General features: G+C 44.5%; 1 protein-coding gene across 2 annotated transcripts in view; it reads right to left on the minus strand.

Annotated features, from left to right (window-relative positions):
• DAPK2 (death associated protein kinase 2) overlaps positions 1–17,966 on the minus strand; it is a 121,636-nt gene that overhangs the window by 70,302 nt on the left and 33,368 nt on the right. The window lies entirely within an intron of this gene.

Genomic DNA, 17,966 nt, shown 5'->3' on the forward strand with positions numbered 1-17,966 from the left:
TTAGTTGGAGAAGTGCTGTTTAAGAAAATATTACAGCAAACCACTACTTAATGGAATCCTGGGTACCCGAAAATTCCCTTCAAATCCTCTTTGGTCCTGGTCCTTCTTGCTGGAAGTCTGGACCTATGGGACTGTTTTCATACCTTGGAAAAGGCAGTATAATGAGCAGACACAAATGAATAAAAATATGTTGAACGACTCCTTCCGTGAATAATAAGTTACTCTTGAAGTAGCATTGTGACTTACAAAGCGGTTTTATGTGAGTTCTCTTATTTCATACTCACGAAATCCCCAGGAGGCCCTTGGGGACAGGTATTACTGACCTCCTGTTACAGAGGAGAAGCCAAGCTCAGGGGCCTTGGAGAGAGCGGCACAAACAGCCTCCAACGTGGCACTTAGGGTCCACATCTGGGGGACATGTTGCAGCTCGACATGGATTAACCACAGCGTTTGAAGAAAAGGATAATCCGATTTTTTAAATGTTTAATAACAGAGTTCATCAGAAATCCCTTTTTGATTTGGGCCTTCTTGTCGGAAACATGAATCAGCTTTACCTCCCCTAAAAGTGAACAATATCCTGTATATGTGCTTTGATCAAATATGTTTTTGAAGATTAACAATCTTTAAAGGCCTTAAAGTTCTCTTATTTAGCACTGTGTCTTCCAGAGTAATTTGCACATAATTGTCAACAAATGTTTTTGAATGAATGATAGGTGACCAACTGGCAGGTTTATCAGTACACATCTTCTCCTCTCTCACTGGAGAGGCCTGGAAACTGTGCTGTGGGTATGAGAAATTGGGGTTCTACATCTAAAATACAAACGAGATTCCTGATGTCATCTTGTTTGCTTTTAATCTGCCTACTGAAAAGGTCACGCATACACACATACACAATTCCATTCAACAGAGGATTAGAGTTAACCGAAGACTCATAGGGTGAGACCACAGTCTGTCTGATTGTCTCACGTGGTTCGCAGTCTGGCACAGAAGGCAATTCCCAGGAAGGAGTTTCAGAGCTCTTTCCAGAATTGACAGGATCCTTGGAAGATTCTCCAAGTCATTTAAAAAGAACAACAACAAATCACTCATTATTTTGTAGTCTAATCTTGGTCTACTTACAAAGACTTTTCACTGTTTTTTTAATCAAAGTACAATTAATTTACAATGCTGCGTTAGTTTCAAGTGTACAGTAAAGTGATTCCGTTATACATATATATATACATATATACTCTTTCAGATTCTTTTCCATTATAGGCTTTTATAAGATATTGAGTATAGCTCCCTGTGCTATACAGTAGGTCCTTGTTGTTTACCTATTTTATTTTTTATTTCTTTATAAAGTATGTTTTTGGGTTTTTTAAAAAAATTTATTTATTTACTTTATTTATTTTTGGCTGCGTCGGGTCTTAGCTGCGGCACGTAGGATCTTTGTTGAGGCATGCGGGATCTTTTGCTGCGGCGTGTGGGCTCTTTGTTGTGGTGTGCAGGCTTCTCACTAGTTGTGGCGTGTGGGTTTTCTCTTCTCTAGCTGTGGCACACAGGTTCCAGGGTGCGTGGGCTCTGTAAGTTTGCGGCACACAGGCTCTAGTTGAGGCGCGTGAGCTCAGTAGTTGTGGCGCACGGGCTTAGTTGCCCCGTGGCATGTGGGATCTTAGTTCCCTGACCAGGGATCGAACCCGCAACCCCTGCATTGTAAGGCGGATTCTTTACCACTGGACCACCAGGGAATTTTCTACCTATTTTATATATATAGTGTGTATTTATATTAATCCCAAACTATTAATTTATAACCCACCCTTCCGCTATCCCCTTTGGTAACCATAAGTTTGTTTTCTATGTCTGTGAGTCTATTTCTGTTTTGTAAATAAGTTCATTTGTATCATATTTTAGATTCCACATAGAAGTGATATCATATGGTATTTGTCTTTCTCTGTCTGGCTTACTTCGCTTAGTATGATAATCTCTAGGTCCATCCATGTTGCTGCAAATGGCATTATTTCATTCTTTTTGATGGCTGAGAAATATTCCACTATATATACATCTACCACATCTTCTTTATCCATTCATCTGTCGATGGACATTTAGGTTGCTTCCATGTCTTGGCTGTTGTAAATAGTGCTGCTATGAACACTTGGGTGCATGTATCTTTTCAAATTAGAGTTTTCTCCAGATATATGCCCAGGAGTGGGATTGCAGGATCATATGGTAACTCGATTCTTAGTTTTTTAAGACGTTTCACTATTTAAAAAAATAATAATAATAATTTCTTTCTATATTCTAGGCACAATTCTAAGATGCATTAATGTGCTCAGTACTCTTACCAACCCTATAAGGGAGGTATTATTACTGCCCCCTGTTTACAGAGGAGGCTACTGGAACACAGAGAGGAGAAGCAATTTTCCAATCACACAGCCAGAAAGGGGCAAAGCTGAAATGTGAACCCAAGGGGACTGGCTCCAGAGCTTTACTCTTAACCTTGACCGCCTCATCAAGAGTGGAGTGAAACTGGTGGGAGACTGATTAGGGGGCCTGGGGAGAGATGATGAGATAGAAAGCGGGATCTTGTTTACTTATAAAGTCAAGCAGGGTCAAGTTTGACCCATCCTTGAACATCACCAGAGTTTGCTGGGAACTTGGCCATGAGAGAGAAATCAACCCAAGTTTCTACTTACTATTTGTTCCATCCAAAGAAAGGTCATCAGCTGACCCCTGGATGCTCCTTTCTCCCTCAGTCACAGGTGGTTGTTGACTTTTAAGATAGGCCTGAACAGGCAGGGCCCCCATCCTGGGCCCCTGGAGTCACTCATCTACTGCTAGGACGTGTGATCTCAGGAGTCAGATGACCTGGGATCAGTACCAGCTCCCTCAAAATAGCTGTCATGTTTGGATAAGTCATAAACTCTCCCAGCCTCAGCTGCCTCTCTGTTAAATGAGGGTAATCCCTGCCTATGTGAGGCTACTGTGAGGCCCAAAGGTGATGATGAAAGTGAATATACTTTGTAAACTGCAAAAGGCCACACAAACACAGGGACTATGTATGAGCTCCATCGGTCTCACACATATACATAGGAGGCAGCTATTTAGTAAGAGCTGAGGAGACTTTGCCCCTTCCCACATCATATCTCTGAAGTGTCATTCCTGGGACTTCCCTGCTGGTGCAGTGGTTAAAAATCCACCTGCCAATGCAGGGGACATGGGTTCGATCCCTGCTCCGGGAAGATCCCACGTGCCACGGAGCAACTAAGCCCATGAGCCACAACTATCAAGCCTGCGCTCTAGAGCCCGCGACCCACAACTACTGAGCCCACGTGCCACAACTACTGAAGTCCGTGCGCCTAGAGTCCATGCTCCACAACAAGAGAAGCCACCGCAGTGAGAAGCCCACGCACCACAACGAAGAGTAGCCCCCGCTGGCCACAACTAGAGAAAGCTCGTGTGCAGCAACGAAGATCCAACGCAGTCAAAAATAAACTTAAAAAAAATTAAAGGGCTTCCCTGGTAGCGCAGTGGTTAAGAATCCGCCTGCCAATGCAGGGGACACGGTTCGAGCCCTGGTCCAGGAAGATCCCACGTGCTGTGGAGCAACTAAGCCCGTGCGCCACAACTACTGAGCGAGCCTGTGCTCTGGAGCCCACAAGCCACAACTACTGAAGCCCGTGCACCTAGAGTCCCTGCTCCACAACAAGAGAAGCCACTGCAATGAGAAGACCACGCACCACAACGAAGAGTAGCTCCCGCTCTCCACAACTAGAGAAAGCCCACGTGCAGCAACAAAGACCCAATGCAGCCAAAAATAAATTTAAAAAAATAAATTAAATTGAATTAAAAAATATAAAGGCAAAGACTCTTTTTAAAAAACTATAGCCATAGTATTTATTGTACTTTAAAAAAATAAAAATAATCCTTTAATATCATCATCTAGTTGGTGCTAATATTTCCCCTATTGTGTCATAAAGGTTGTTTACAGTTTGTTTCACCAAATCAAAATCCAAATAAGGCCCATACATTGTAATTGATTGATAATATTTCTTAAGTCTGTTTTAATCTATAGGTTCCTCTCCTTCTCTCCCTCTCTCTCTCTTTTTCTCGCAATTCATTTGTTGAAAATAATAGAGAGATCTTTTGACCTAGAGTTTCCCACAGAGTGGAGTTTGCTGATTGCGCCCCCATAGTGTTGTTTAACATGTTCTGTTGTGCCCTGTATATCCTGTAAATCTGTAGTTGGATGGAGAGGCTTAATCAGATTCAATTTTGAGTTTCTGGCAAAACTCCGCAGGTGGTGCTTCCATCAGGAGGTACAGGCGGTCTGGCTGCCTCTCTCTTAGTGATATTAGCAGCTGCTAAGATCAATGCCTAGATTCATTCATTCAATAGGGGGTTCTTTTTGTTTTTTTAATTATCATCATCAAACATGACTTGCCTCATGCTGATACCTTTGCCTGGATGGGACAGCTTTGTTTAGACCAGTAGAGTGTTGAGGATTTTGATCTCCTTAGTGGGAAACAGACTTTCCAAGCTGTTACTGCTGCATGTGCATGGGGGTGGGGGGGGTCTCTGCTGCCTGGTTTGGCAGTGGGCCCTGGGACCCACACGCAAGTGCACTGAGCACGTGCAGAACCGCCTCCTGAGTCAGCCAGGGACCTGAGCCAAGGATCCTGTGACTCTGAGAGCCGCACCCTCCCTCCCACCCTCCCAGCAGCCACAGGTTGTTATTCAGCATCACATTCCTGGCTTCAGGGCCCAAATCAGTGACGACTTCTCTTTCCTTCCTCATTTGAAACATTAATTCCATCTCCTCCCATAGCTCCTTTTAGATGAGCTCTTCAAAACACTCTTACCTAATCCCCTAGCACTTAGGTGAGTAAGGAGAGAGACTAGCAGAGCCCCGCCCTCCAGGCTGGGAAACTGAGCCCAGAGAGCTCAGCTGGTCTACCTGCTGTCCTGCTCTGGCCCAAAGCCTGCACCAAGATCTTGCCTTTCATGGGACAGACACATCTTCTAAGTCCAATACCCACCCCTGAGGGACCTTCCTACCTATGGTGCCAGAGAAGCCAGGAGGCTCTGAACAAGGCAGGTATCCATCCAGCTCATAGCAAATCATCCTGCCTAGATTTTAGCAGCAATTGCAAACATTTTGCTCTGTTCTCAGGCTATAGTGTATGAGGCCATATGTTTTGATCATGGGGTTAGTAAATACAGTCACCACAGATATTGGAAACAAAAACAGAAACATTATCCTCCCTTGACCTAAATCCCAGCTGCCGGCCCAGGAATACAAGTGCAGCTCAGGGAAGACGTGCATGTGCTGGAGAAAATGGAGAAAGGGAAGCCTGGAACAACCCAGAAGGTGGGAGGACAGCCGTGTGCCCTCCCAAGATGGGAACGGGCGTAGACCAATGTGCCCAGAGTCTCTCATGCTTGAGGCCAACAGAAACACTGGGAGACAGATGGCCAAGGTGGGGGAGGGAGGGGAATAAAATAAGAAATCATCTAATCCACAAAAGAGGGAAATGAACACAAGCACTGGGTGCAGGAGTAGAACAAGACCCAACACACGTAAATCTCAGCCACACAGGCAGAACCAGCCTGCCCAGCATTGCTCTGCTCGTGCCGTCTCCTGGCATCCCATCATGCCCACGAGGGCTTCAGGACCAACCTGCACCGAGTGGTCCCACCCCAGCACACCGGTCCTCCAGCTTTCCCAGGCCAGCCCTGACCCCTGTGCTGCCACGGTGGCACCTGCCACCACGGTCTGTCCCCACTTGAATCTGACACACGTAGCTTTTGCCTGTTTACCAAAAAATAGGTCAGAGTCAGAGAATCAGCCCTTGCCATCAGAGGACACAGCCTTCCAGGCTGACTGGTCAGGCAGCAGGAGACACCAGAGTAATCTCTCCTCCTATTATATCCTGAACTTTACAGTATCTGTCAGCCCCTGTCTCCCCGCCCCCAACTAAAGATGCACAGTTCCAGCACCTGTATCAGGACCCTCAAGAGAAGCCACAAGCCCCCCAAAGCAGGACACAGCCAACCACGCAAAGTTGTCTGAGATCCCCAGCACACAATAAAACTCGGCAAAGCTCATGGAACTGTGGAAATAAAGGGAACTTCTCACCATCACCCTCACTTTACAGATGGGGAAGGTGAGGTCCAGCCAAGGGGATGGACCTGCCTGAGACCTCTACTCTCCCGGGCAGTGACAGAGCCAGGGCCAGACAGGTTTCCTGACAGGCATCCCTGTTCTCTCTCCCCGCCCCTCCACCCCACCTCATGTTTCAAACAGCTCAGCCTTGGCGCCTACATGGCAGCTGGGAGAGGAGAGAGCCAAGTCCAGATTACATCAATCTCGCAGGGAGCCAAGAAGGAAGTGGTGACTATTCTTTCCTCCCGCCCACAGGTAGCCCAGCTCCAGAAAGCCACTGAATATGCAGGGAGGCTTGAACCTCACTCAGAAAAACCTCCACCAGCTACAGAGAGGGGGGAAAGTTACAAGACAGTAGCGGGCCCAACTTCACTTCACCGTGCTCATCACCACACAACCCTTTCTGTATAAGATCCCCTCAGCCTGTAATCTGGCACCCTCAGTTTCCAGGGCCCCAAATCTTCCCTCCACTCTCCTATCACAGCAACCTGTCCCCTGCTCACACCTGCCCAAGATGTCCATCTCCTCCTACTCCAGCCAGGCTTTCCATCCTTGAAGGCCCCCTCCTCCACAAAGCCTTCTCTGCCTCCTGAATGGGCTGCCTCCTCTGATCTCCCAGCCCTGGAGAAAGTTAGCATCAGGAAGGAAGGTAAAGGTACCTTCCTAAAGGTTGTGGGCTTACTCAGCACAGGGTTCCTTCATAACTCAGGGGGTCAGCTCTCCGACAGTTCTCCCAGCAGTTACCTAATTTCTGTGGTTTGACTGTTACGATGAAAAAGGGACCAAGAGTCCTATATTTTATCACATCAAACAACTTGGGGCATGCAACAGTGTTTGATAGATGTCAGTTAGCACTGAATATCAAGAACCACACAACGTAAGGGATTTCCCTGATGGCGCAGTGGTTAAGAATCCACCTGCCAATGCAGGGGACACGGGTTCGATCCCTACTCTGGGAAGATCCCACATGCCACAGAGCAACTAAGCCCGTGTGCCACAACTACTGAGCCTGCGCTCTACAGTCTGCAAGGCACAACTACTGAGCCCGCGCACCACAACGACTGAGCCTGCACTCTAGAGCCGGCGCACCACAACTACTGAGCCCGTGAGCCACGACTACTGAGCCTGCGTGCCACAACTACTGAAGTCCACACACCTAGAGCCCATGCTCCGCAACAAGAGAAGCCATCGCAATGAGAAGCCCGCGCACCGCAACGAAGAGTATCCCTCGCTTGCCGCAACTAGAGAAAGCCCGCGCCCAGCAACGAAGACCCAACGCAGCCAAAAATAAATAAATAAATAAAATTTTAAAATGTTTAAAGAACGACACAACCTAAATGTCCATCAACTGATACATGGATAAATAAAAGGTGCTATATCCAGACAATGGAATATTATTTGGTGATTCAAAGGAATGAAGTAGATACATGTTACAACACAGAGCCTTGAAAACATTATGCTAAATGAAAGAAGCCAGTTGTAAAACACCACATAAATATAATTCCATTTATATAAAATGATCAGAATAGGCAAACCCATAGGGACAAAATTCGCAGACTAGTGGTTACCTAGGGTTGGGGGGTGGGGTTGGAGGAAACAGGGAATCACTGTTAGTGTGCATAGGGTTTCTTCTTGGCGGTAATGAAATGTTCTTAAATTGATGGTGGTGATGATGCACAACTCTGGGAATGGAATAAAAGCCACTGAATTGTACACTATAAATGGATGAATTGCATGGTCAGTGAATTATATCTCTATGTAGAGAGATAAAAAGAGAACCATGAAAATACTCACTCACGTGCTTCTACTGGGTCATATCAACTGTGCCTAAATGTGCAGGTCCTTTATGAAAGGTCCTTTATGGGCCCTGAGTCATATCTCAACACCCTGCACAGTCAGTATTATCACAGAGCAGAAAGTTGAGCCTCAGAGACTTGAAGCCACACAGCTAACTAGCCACAGATCTGGAACTTAAAATCAGATTATTCTGAGTCCAAGTGCAGGGTTCTTTGGGAATGTAGCCAATGGAGAGACTTCAAAAGAGAAAGCACAGCTCCATAGACAAGGAAAATCTGGAAACAAGCTAAAAATCTTCCATTAAGGAACTGGGTGGTAATTAGCTGTTCCGGTTGCAATGGAAGATGACACAAACATTAAGATGATAAACAGGAGAATCAGGTGGGACATGTTTGTAAAATAATGATATGGGAACATGCGCAGGTGTTATACGTACAGTTTGATTACAGTTTTCATTTTGTTTAAACACACTTGTGTGGTCAAAAAATAGTAGAGAACACAGAGGCAAAAATGTGCTAGGATGATGAGTAGTTAAGTGAAAACCTCCCTTTCAAAACTTCCTGTGTTGTTTAACAGTAGAAAAGAGAGAGAGAGAGAAAATAAACACTCGAATGGACACCCCCAACCAGCACAGCAGAACACTGTGTGAAATAAAATTCATATTTTATGGAAAGACAAGAAAAATTTAAGCATAGAAAATTTTCTCTGCCCTTTGGCCCCTCTCTCCCCTCTAGTGTGCAGTATGTATCCCCATTATGCATTGACCAAACCTCCCCCATCAACAGGAATACCTGCTCAACCATAAAGAGCAACATTCTCCCAGCAACAAGACAACTCCTTAAAGGATAACATTCCTTCTTGATCTTATAAGGGACCACACTGACACTTAGATCTGGATTGTGTGAACTGTCAATAATACGTCATTGATGTACAGCTCTCTGTCTCAAAAAACTCATGTAACTGTGTTTTGATTTCTAATGGGTGCAAGAGTTCTTAGAGCTTTCTGAGATGCTCTTCCCAGGTTTTAATTCTCAATCTGGCTCAAATAAAATTTTCCATTTCTTTCTTAGATTCACTGATTACTTTTTCATCAACAACTGTAATTATCCAATCAGGGGTGAACTGGGAGGGGGAGCGGTCAGCAGTTTCTACCACACGTCACTGGGCTACAGGGTCACCAAGAACATGACAGTCAACGGTGAGGAAAGGGCAGGAACCTCTTCTTAGTCTACAAACGTAAGACCTCCTCTTTGTCAAAAGGAGCACAGGAAAGTCGGCCAGAATTTATTATCACTCCTGATCTTTCCTTAGAAATGTTCTTCAAACATATGGACACCAAGGGGGGAAAGCAGTGATGGGTGGTGGTGGTGGGATGAATTGGGAGATCGAGATTGACATATATACACTAATATGTATAAAACAGATAACTAATGAGAACCTGCTGGGGCTTCCCTGGTGGCACAGTGGTTGAGAGTCTGCCTGCCGATGCAGGGGACACGGGTTCGTGCCCTGGTCCGGGAAGATCCCACATGCCACGGAGCGGCTAGGCCCGTGAGCCATGGCTGCTGAGCCTGCGCGTCTGGAGCCTGTGCTCTGCAACGGGAGAGGCCACAGCACTGAGAGGCCCACGTACCACAAAAAAAAAAAAAAAAAAAGAATCCACCTGCCAATGCAGGGGACACGGGTTCGAGCCCTGGTCCGGGAAGATCCCACATGCCGCGGAGCAACTAAGCTCATGAGCCACAACTACTGAGGCTGTGCTCTAGAGCCCGCAAGCCACAACTACTGAGCCCAAGTGCCACAACTACGGAAGCCTGCACACCTAGAGCCCAAGCTCCGCAACAAGAGAAGCCACCGCAATGAGAAGTCTGTGCACTGCAACAAAGAGCAGCCCCTGCTCACTGCAACTAGAAGAAAGTCCGCATGCAGCAACGAAAACCCAATGCAGCCAAAAATAAATAAATAAAATAAAATAATATGAAACATTAAGAAAAATTTTTTAAAAAGGACCTGCTTATAAAAATAAATAAAATAAAATTCAAAAAAAAGAAATGTTCTTTGTGTCCTGGACATGAGGCTTTCCTCTGTTTCCACCTCTGGTGCACACCTCCATCATAGCATTCAGCACATTTTACTGAAATTCTCTCTTTGTATATTCCTCTTCCTCTAAATTGTGAGATCCTCCAGCAGAGCCTGTAATCACCCATCCTTGTACCCCCATGTACCTAACACAATGCTGGACCCCCTGTAGGGCTGCAGTACATATTTTCTGAATGAAATTGACTAGACTCTCTTCATACCCACCCCCCTCTAGAGCTAGACTTTTACAAATAAATACACTTAGCACAACCTCCTGCTCAGCATTCATGCCCACAGTCCTCCACCTACATTCCCAGTCCACCCCACACATCCCCGAGTCCATCGTCCTGAAACACTCATGTCATCACATTCTCTTCTACTCAAGACCTGTCTTCCCCTCCTGTCAAGGCTGTGCGCCTTGGCCAGGTCCCAGGGCCCTTGTACTCTGGCTTCCCAGCAGGGACAACCCAACACACACATTCCCACCTCGGGGCTTCTCCTGTTTGCCCGTTTGCCTATCCTGAGATACCTTCTGCCTAGTCAAATCCTACCTCTGCTTAAGTTCAAGTTCTAACTCCTCCTGGAAGCCTCTGAATGTGTCAGCTTACAAAGATGAGTATACAAAAAGACAATTATCTCTTTGTACCCTTTTCTTTCCTGTGTTTGTGTTTTTCCCACCCTCAAACTAGATTAATCTTCTTAAGGGCAGGGCAATATCTTACACTTCATCGGTGTGACCCGCCACACCCACTGTAAAACCAGCACAGTGTAGAAGCTCAAGACTTACTGGTGGTTAGGTCTGAAAATCTGAAGCATAGACATGGTTAGTAATGACAACTGTTTTCCGAGTGGTACAGAAGCTGGTTCTAGGCGGGGCACAGCTGGGGCATAGGTAGGAGGGTCTGTAAAAGGGGATTAGAAATGTAAATCTGTGCCACTGAAACTTAAGCTGAGTTCTCTTTAGCACCTAAAGGTATAAACCAATGCTTTTCAAAGTATGCCCTGAAAACCAGCAGCATAAGCATCATCCGGGAACTTGTTAGAAAGGCAAATTCTCAGGCCCTACCCCAGATTTCCTGAATCAAAACGCTGGGGATGGGGTCCAACATCTATGGTTTAACAAGCCCTCTAGGGGAATTCCAATATCCACTAACATTTGAGAATCACTAGCATAAACACACAAGAGAATTATCTTGGTATACCACAAAGTTCCTTCCACCTTTAAGGACTGCCTATGGACATAATTTTTTTTTTTTTTTTTTTTGCAGTACGCGGGCCTCTCACTGCTGTGGCCTCTCCCATTGCGGAGCGCAGGCTCAGCGGCCATGGCTCACGGGCCCAGCCGCTCCGCGGCATGTGGGATCTTCCCGGACCGGGGCACGAACCCGTGTCCCCTGCATCAGCAGGCGGACTCTCAACCACTGTGCCACCAGGGAAGCCCCTATGGACATAATTTTTAACTCCTGTCTTCCTGTTTACTACTACTACTACCACCACCACCAAAATTAAAAACTGCAGTTAGGAAAATTGGCAGGGTACTAAGCAGCTGACAACTGTTGTTGTTATTAGTATTACCACTATTACTACCAGTACTAACAACAGTTATCAACTGCTTAGTACTCTCTGCTCATCTTCCTAACTACAGTTTTCAGGAGCCAGAGGTTGAATGGAGGATAAAACCTATGAGGCGTGGGGTACAGGCATTCTTGACCCTTTCACTATGACGATGTTCCCTACTTGGCTCTCGGTCTTAAACCAGTGGTTTCTCATCACTCCTAACCACAGAGGCCACCCTCAGGCAAAGGCTCCGCCTGCCTGCCTTCTCAATCATCTTTATTTTCAGTTTGTACTTTAATCATTCTAATCTCCTACAGGAGGTCTCTAATATGTATAAAATAGATAACTAATGAAAACCTGCTGTATAGCACAGGGAACTCCATTTCGCTGTACAGTAGAAACTAACACAACATTGTAAAACAACTATACCCCAATTAAAAAAGAAAAGAAAAGAAAAGAAACTGTCCTCAGGATAAATGAGGCAGGTTGAAGTGGAGGAAACATAGGAGGAGGTCTGGCTCTAATTATAGCTTTGCACCTTCAGCTGTGTGACCATGGGCAGCTGGTCACCTCCCATCTGTACACTCCTTTTTCCCTACCTGTAAAGTTAGAGAGTGAAGATGATCTCAAAAATTCCACCTACAGGGCTCCCCTGGTGGCGCAGTGGTTGAGAGTCCACCTGCAGATCCAGGGAACATGGGTTCGTGTCCCGGTCCGGGAAGATCCCACATGCCGCGGAGCAGCTAGGCCCATAAGCCATGGCCGCTGAGCCTGCGCGTCCGGAGCCTGTGCTCCACAACGGGAGAGGCCACAACAGTGAGAGGCCCGTGTACCGCAAAAAAACAAACAAACAAACAAAAAAAAATTCCACCTACAAACATGCGTTTAGGAGAAAAATAACATTACAGCCTTATGGACACTTGAAGTCAGGGCTGTGGATGATGGAAATATCCAGTAGAGCACTGTCCAATGCAGTAGCCACTAGCCACATGTGAATCCTGAGCACTTGAAATGTGGCTACCATGACTGAGCAACCTATTGTAACTTTATTTAATTTTAATTACTTTACATTTAAACTTAAGTAGTCCCACGTGGCCGCTGGCTACTGCATTGCACAGAGCAGCTCTAAGTGAATTCATGAAATGCAAGCCCTTTAGAACGAAGTGAAAAGAAAAAAACTAACTTCATCTTCCAGCTTTAAAACGCTTACATTTTTTAAAATTTAGTTTTACTTTTTTAATACAGCAGGTTCTTATTATTTATCTATTTTATACATATTAGTGCATATATGTCAATCCCAATCTCCCAATTCATCCCACCACCCCCGGGCTTTACCCCCTTGGTGTCCATACGTTTGTTCTCTACATCTGTGTCTCTATTTCTGCCTTGCAAACAGGTTCATCTGTACCATTTTTCTAGATTCCACATATATGCGTTAATATACGATATTTGTTTTTCTCTTTCTGACTTACTTCACGTTGTATGACAATCTCTAGGTCCATCCACGTGTCTACAAATGACCCAATTTCATTCCTTTTATGGCTGAGTAATATTCTATTGTATATATGTACCACACCTTCTTTATCCATTCCTCTGTCGATGGACATTTAGGTTGCTTCCATGTCCTGGCTATTGTAAACAGTGCTGCAATGAACATTGGGGTGCATGTGTCTCTTTGAATTATGGTTTTCTCTGGGTATATGCCCAGGAGTGGGATTGCTGGGTCACATGGTAATTCTATCTTTAGTTTTTTAAAGCATCTCTATACTGTTCTCCATAGTGGCTGTATCAATTTACATTCCCACCAACAGTGCAAGAGGGTCCCCTTTTCTCCACACCCTCTCCAGCATTTGTTGTTTGTAGATTTTTTGATGATGGATATTCTGACTGGTGTGAGGTGATACCTCATTGTAGTCTTGATTTGCATTTCTCTAATAATTAGTGATTTTGAGCATCTTTTCATGTGCCTCTTGGTCATTTGTATGTCTTCCTTGGAGAAATGTCTATTTAGGTCTTCTGCCCATTTTTTGATTGGGTTATTTGTAAAATGCTTTCATTTAAATGGCAAGAACTCTGAGCACTCCTTGAAGTAGTCCCAGGAAGCAGAGTCCCTCTTCCTGAATCCTCATCCCAGCCTTGCCACCAGCCAGCTTTTTGGGGAGCTAGGACTCCCTTCATCAACCTTAGCTGAATCTTACCTCTCTGTGCCCCAGTTCCTTCTGTAAAGTGCAAACCAGCCACTCTGACTTTCTCATGCAATTGTGAGGACACATGGCAAAGCTGTACCTCAAGGAACTTAAAAGTGCCAGCCTTTTTCACAGCAAAGGAAACCATCAACAAAACAAAAAGACAGGCTACGGAATAGGAGAAAATACTTGCAAATGATTTGACTGATAAGGAGTTAATATCCAAAATACATAAAAAGCTCATACAACTCTCTCTCCCTCTCTCTCTCTCTCTCTCTCTCTCTCTCTCTCTCTCTCTCTCTCTCTATATATATATATATATATATATATATATATATATATATACACACACCTATTAAAAATGGCCAAAAGACCTGAATAGACATTTTTCAGTTGGCCAACAGGTACATGAAAAGATCCTCAACACTGCTAATCATCAAAGAAGTGCAAATCAAAGCCACAGTGAGATATCACCTCACACCTGTCAGAATGACTAGCATCAAAAAGCCTATAAATAACAAATGTTGGTGAGGATGTGGAGAAAAGGGAACGCTCATATACTGTTGGTGGGAATATAAACTGGTGCAGCCACTATGGAGAACAGTATGGAGGGTTCTCAGAAAACTAAAAACAGGGCTTCCCTGGTGGCGCAGTGGTTGAGAGTCCGCCTGCCGATGAAGGGGACATGGGTTTGTGCCCCGTCCGGGAAGATCCCACATGCCGCAGAATGGTTGGGCCCGTGAGCCATGGCCACTGAGCCTGCACATCTGGAGCCTGTGCTCCGCAATGGGAGAGGCCACAGCAGTGAGAGGCCCGCGTACTGCAAAACAAAAACAAAAACAAAAACAAAACAAAACAAAACACTAAAAACAGAACTACAGATCCAGCAATTCCACTTCTAGGTATATATACAATGAAAACAGAAACACTAATTCGAAAAGTTACATGCACCCCAAAGTTCATAGCAGCATTATTTATAATAGCCAATACATAGAAGCAACCTATGTGTCCATCAACAGATGAACAGATAAAGAAGATGTGGTATATATATACAGCGGAATATTACTCAGCCATAAAAAAGAATGAAATAATACCATTTGCAGCAACATGGATGGACCCAGAGATTATCATATTAACTGAAGTCAGACAGAGAAATACAAATATCATATGACATCACTTATATGTGGAATCTAAAAAAATGATACAAAGAAACTTATTTACAAAACAGAAACAGACTTACAGACACAGAAAACAAATTTATGGTTACCAAAGGGGAAGGTGGGGAGGGATAAATTAGGAGTTTGGAATGAACAGATATACAAACTACTATATATAAAATAGATAAACAAGAAGGTTCTATTGCATAGCACAAGGAACTATATTCAATATCCTGTAATAAACTATAATGGAAAAGAATTTGAAACAGAATATATATATACACACACATATATATAACTGAATCATTTTGCTGTACACCAGAAACTAACACAACATTGTAAATCAACTATACTTCAATAAAATAAAATAAAATACAAAAAAAAATGAAATTTTGCTATTTGCAAAAACATGGATGGACTTGGAGGGTATTATGCTTAGTGAAATAAGTCAGACAGAGAAAGACAAATATTGTATGTTATCACTTATACATGGAATCTAAAAAATAAAACAAACAAGTGAATATAACAAAACAGAAAGAGACTCACAGACATAGAGGACAAACTAGTGGTCACCATTGAGGAGAGGGAAGGGAGAAGGGATAAAATAGGAATAGGGGATTAAGAGGTACAAACTACTATGTATAAAAGAAATAAGCTACAAGAATATATTGTACAGCACAGGGGATATAGCCAATATTTTATAATAACTTTAAATTGAGTATAATCTAAAAAATATTGAATCACTATGTTATACACCTGAAACTAATATAGTACTATAAATCAACTATACGTCAGTTAAGAAAAAAAAAAAGAGAAAGAAAAGTGTCAGCAAACACGTTACTGTCATCACCCAGTCCTGCTGTAGTGACCTTCCTGAAGCCTCAGTAAATGGCCCTTTAACCACTGGGAGGCTGAAGAGAGGGTACTGATACCGTGGTCAGGGGCAAGTGTAAGGGAGAAAGTTTCAGGCAGCCAAAAATTCAAACATTCATCAAACATGCGACAAAATATTCTACATGGCTTACATGCATTCAATAAATGTGATAAATCAATCAGCCAACAATTCCACTTTCCAGAATTTATCTAACAATTATACTGGTATGAGTGTGGCACTGGAGTTTGTCTTTTTTACTGCAGGATCCTCAGTGTCTAGGACCATACTTGGCAGATAGAAGGTGAGTAAATGAAGTTTGCAGATGTATATGCAAGGATGCGCATTGTAGTAACCACCTCAATGTCACCGGTTAAATTCATTATGGTCCATCCATAGTTGGTCTATGCAGCTGTTAAAAAGAACATCTCACACACACACATACACACACACACACACACACACGGATCTGGTAAAATGCACAAGATTAAAAAATCAAATTGCAGGGGCTTCCCTGGTGGCGCAGTGGTTGAGAGTCCGCCTGACGATGCAGGGGACACGGGTTCGTGCCCTGGTCCAGGAAGATCCCTCATGTTGCGGAGCGGCTAGGCCCGTGAGCCATGGCCGCAGAGTCTGCGCGTCCGGAGCCTGTGCTCCACAACGGGAGAGGCCACAACAGTGAGAGGCCCGCATACCGCAAAAAAAAAAAAAAATCAAATTGCAGAGCAACATTTTGATCCCATCTACATGCACAGTCTGATCCAATCTACATTTAAAAAAATACAGAACGTGCATATGTATGGCTGTGTATGCACAGACAGTTTCTGGAAGGATATATGGAAACTTAATAATGGTCCCTTCTGAGGCCTGGGGCTAGAAAGATTCAGGAGGATGGGGAAGGAAACTTTTCAGTGCACTATTTGATTTTTTTTTTTATCCACTAGTTTTCTTTTTCAACTATTTAAGTTAACCTGATCATGTCACCTGGCCGATAAATATATTCCCCGAGGAAATGAGAGGGCAATGTTTACAATGTAATGTAACTGGGGAAAACAGGATATAAATTGTATCTCCAGTGTCATCATAATGGCAAACAGACAAAAAGAAAGCACAGAAGCAAAATCATTTTTAGACCCTATAAGGCCTGAGGCCCCTGCCACCCCTACCCCCAGATGATCCACAAGGTGGCAACCAAATCACTGAGGAGACAAATCACTTCCACAGCCAGAGTGCAGGAAGCAGTCACAGTGACACTGCCAACGTCCTGAGGAGTGAGACCGGTCCTACCCTTCATTCTGAGGGAATACAGAGTGGAGTGAGCCCGCCTTAACTCTGCCTCAGGACTGAGACCTTGTCCTTCCTTGTCCTTCCTTACCGAGATTTTAGACATTAAGTGAGTCTGTGTGATCTTGAAAGGCAGAAACTGGCAGCTTAAAGGACACTAGGTGCCTTTAAGACTTAGTAATTGGGCAGAAAGGAGAAACCAGGCATAGGGCTTCCCAGCAGCTGAGATGTCTCTGATTTACTTGCAGCAGCTCTATGGAAGCATATCCCTTAAGAAAACAGAAGTGTCCGCTGGGAAAAGGGGCAAGAAAAAGTAAAGAACCTACGGGCTGGAAGGCCTTGAGATAGCAGCTAGCCCAGCGCTTGCATTGCTAGGAAAGGAACTGAGGCCCAGATAAGAATGCATTCCTTCCAAAACAACTGCAGACCCAGGAAGGGGGGCGCTGTTGAGTGACCAGAGTTATAAGTTTCCTGGCGGCAACTGGGAAAGCAAGCTAGGTTTGAGAAATTATCCATTCTGGAAAAATACAGTTGTCTGCACATGACCTGGAAGCCACAGGAAACCAAGGTCCAGTCCCTGTACGTGTTGCAACCTCACATGAATAAATCATGAGACCATCGTGAGCGGGTAGAGATCTCCCGCTTCAGGACTGATTAGTCATTGAACTTAACAAATCCCAACCTTCTTTGGGTGTGGCTGGCAGCTTTGCCAGAAAGAAACACCTTCCAGCCAGGGTTCTGGGCTGGAGGCTTGGCTGCCTGAGTCCTCCCTGGAGGTGCAGTGACTCTGGTCAAGTGTTCATTTACTTCATTTTCCTCTAACCAAGGGCTCCAAGATGGCCTTCCCGCATCCCAGAGCACCTGACCCTTGGGAAGTGGGGTTATCTCCAAGG

This window comes from Mesoplodon bidens (genome assembly GCF_964165515.1).
Source record: "Mesoplodon bidens genome assembly, chromosome: 3".
In the NCBI taxonomy this organism is placed as follows: Eukaryota; Metazoa; Chordata; class Mammalia; order Artiodactyla; family Ziphiidae; genus Mesoplodon; species Mesoplodon bidens.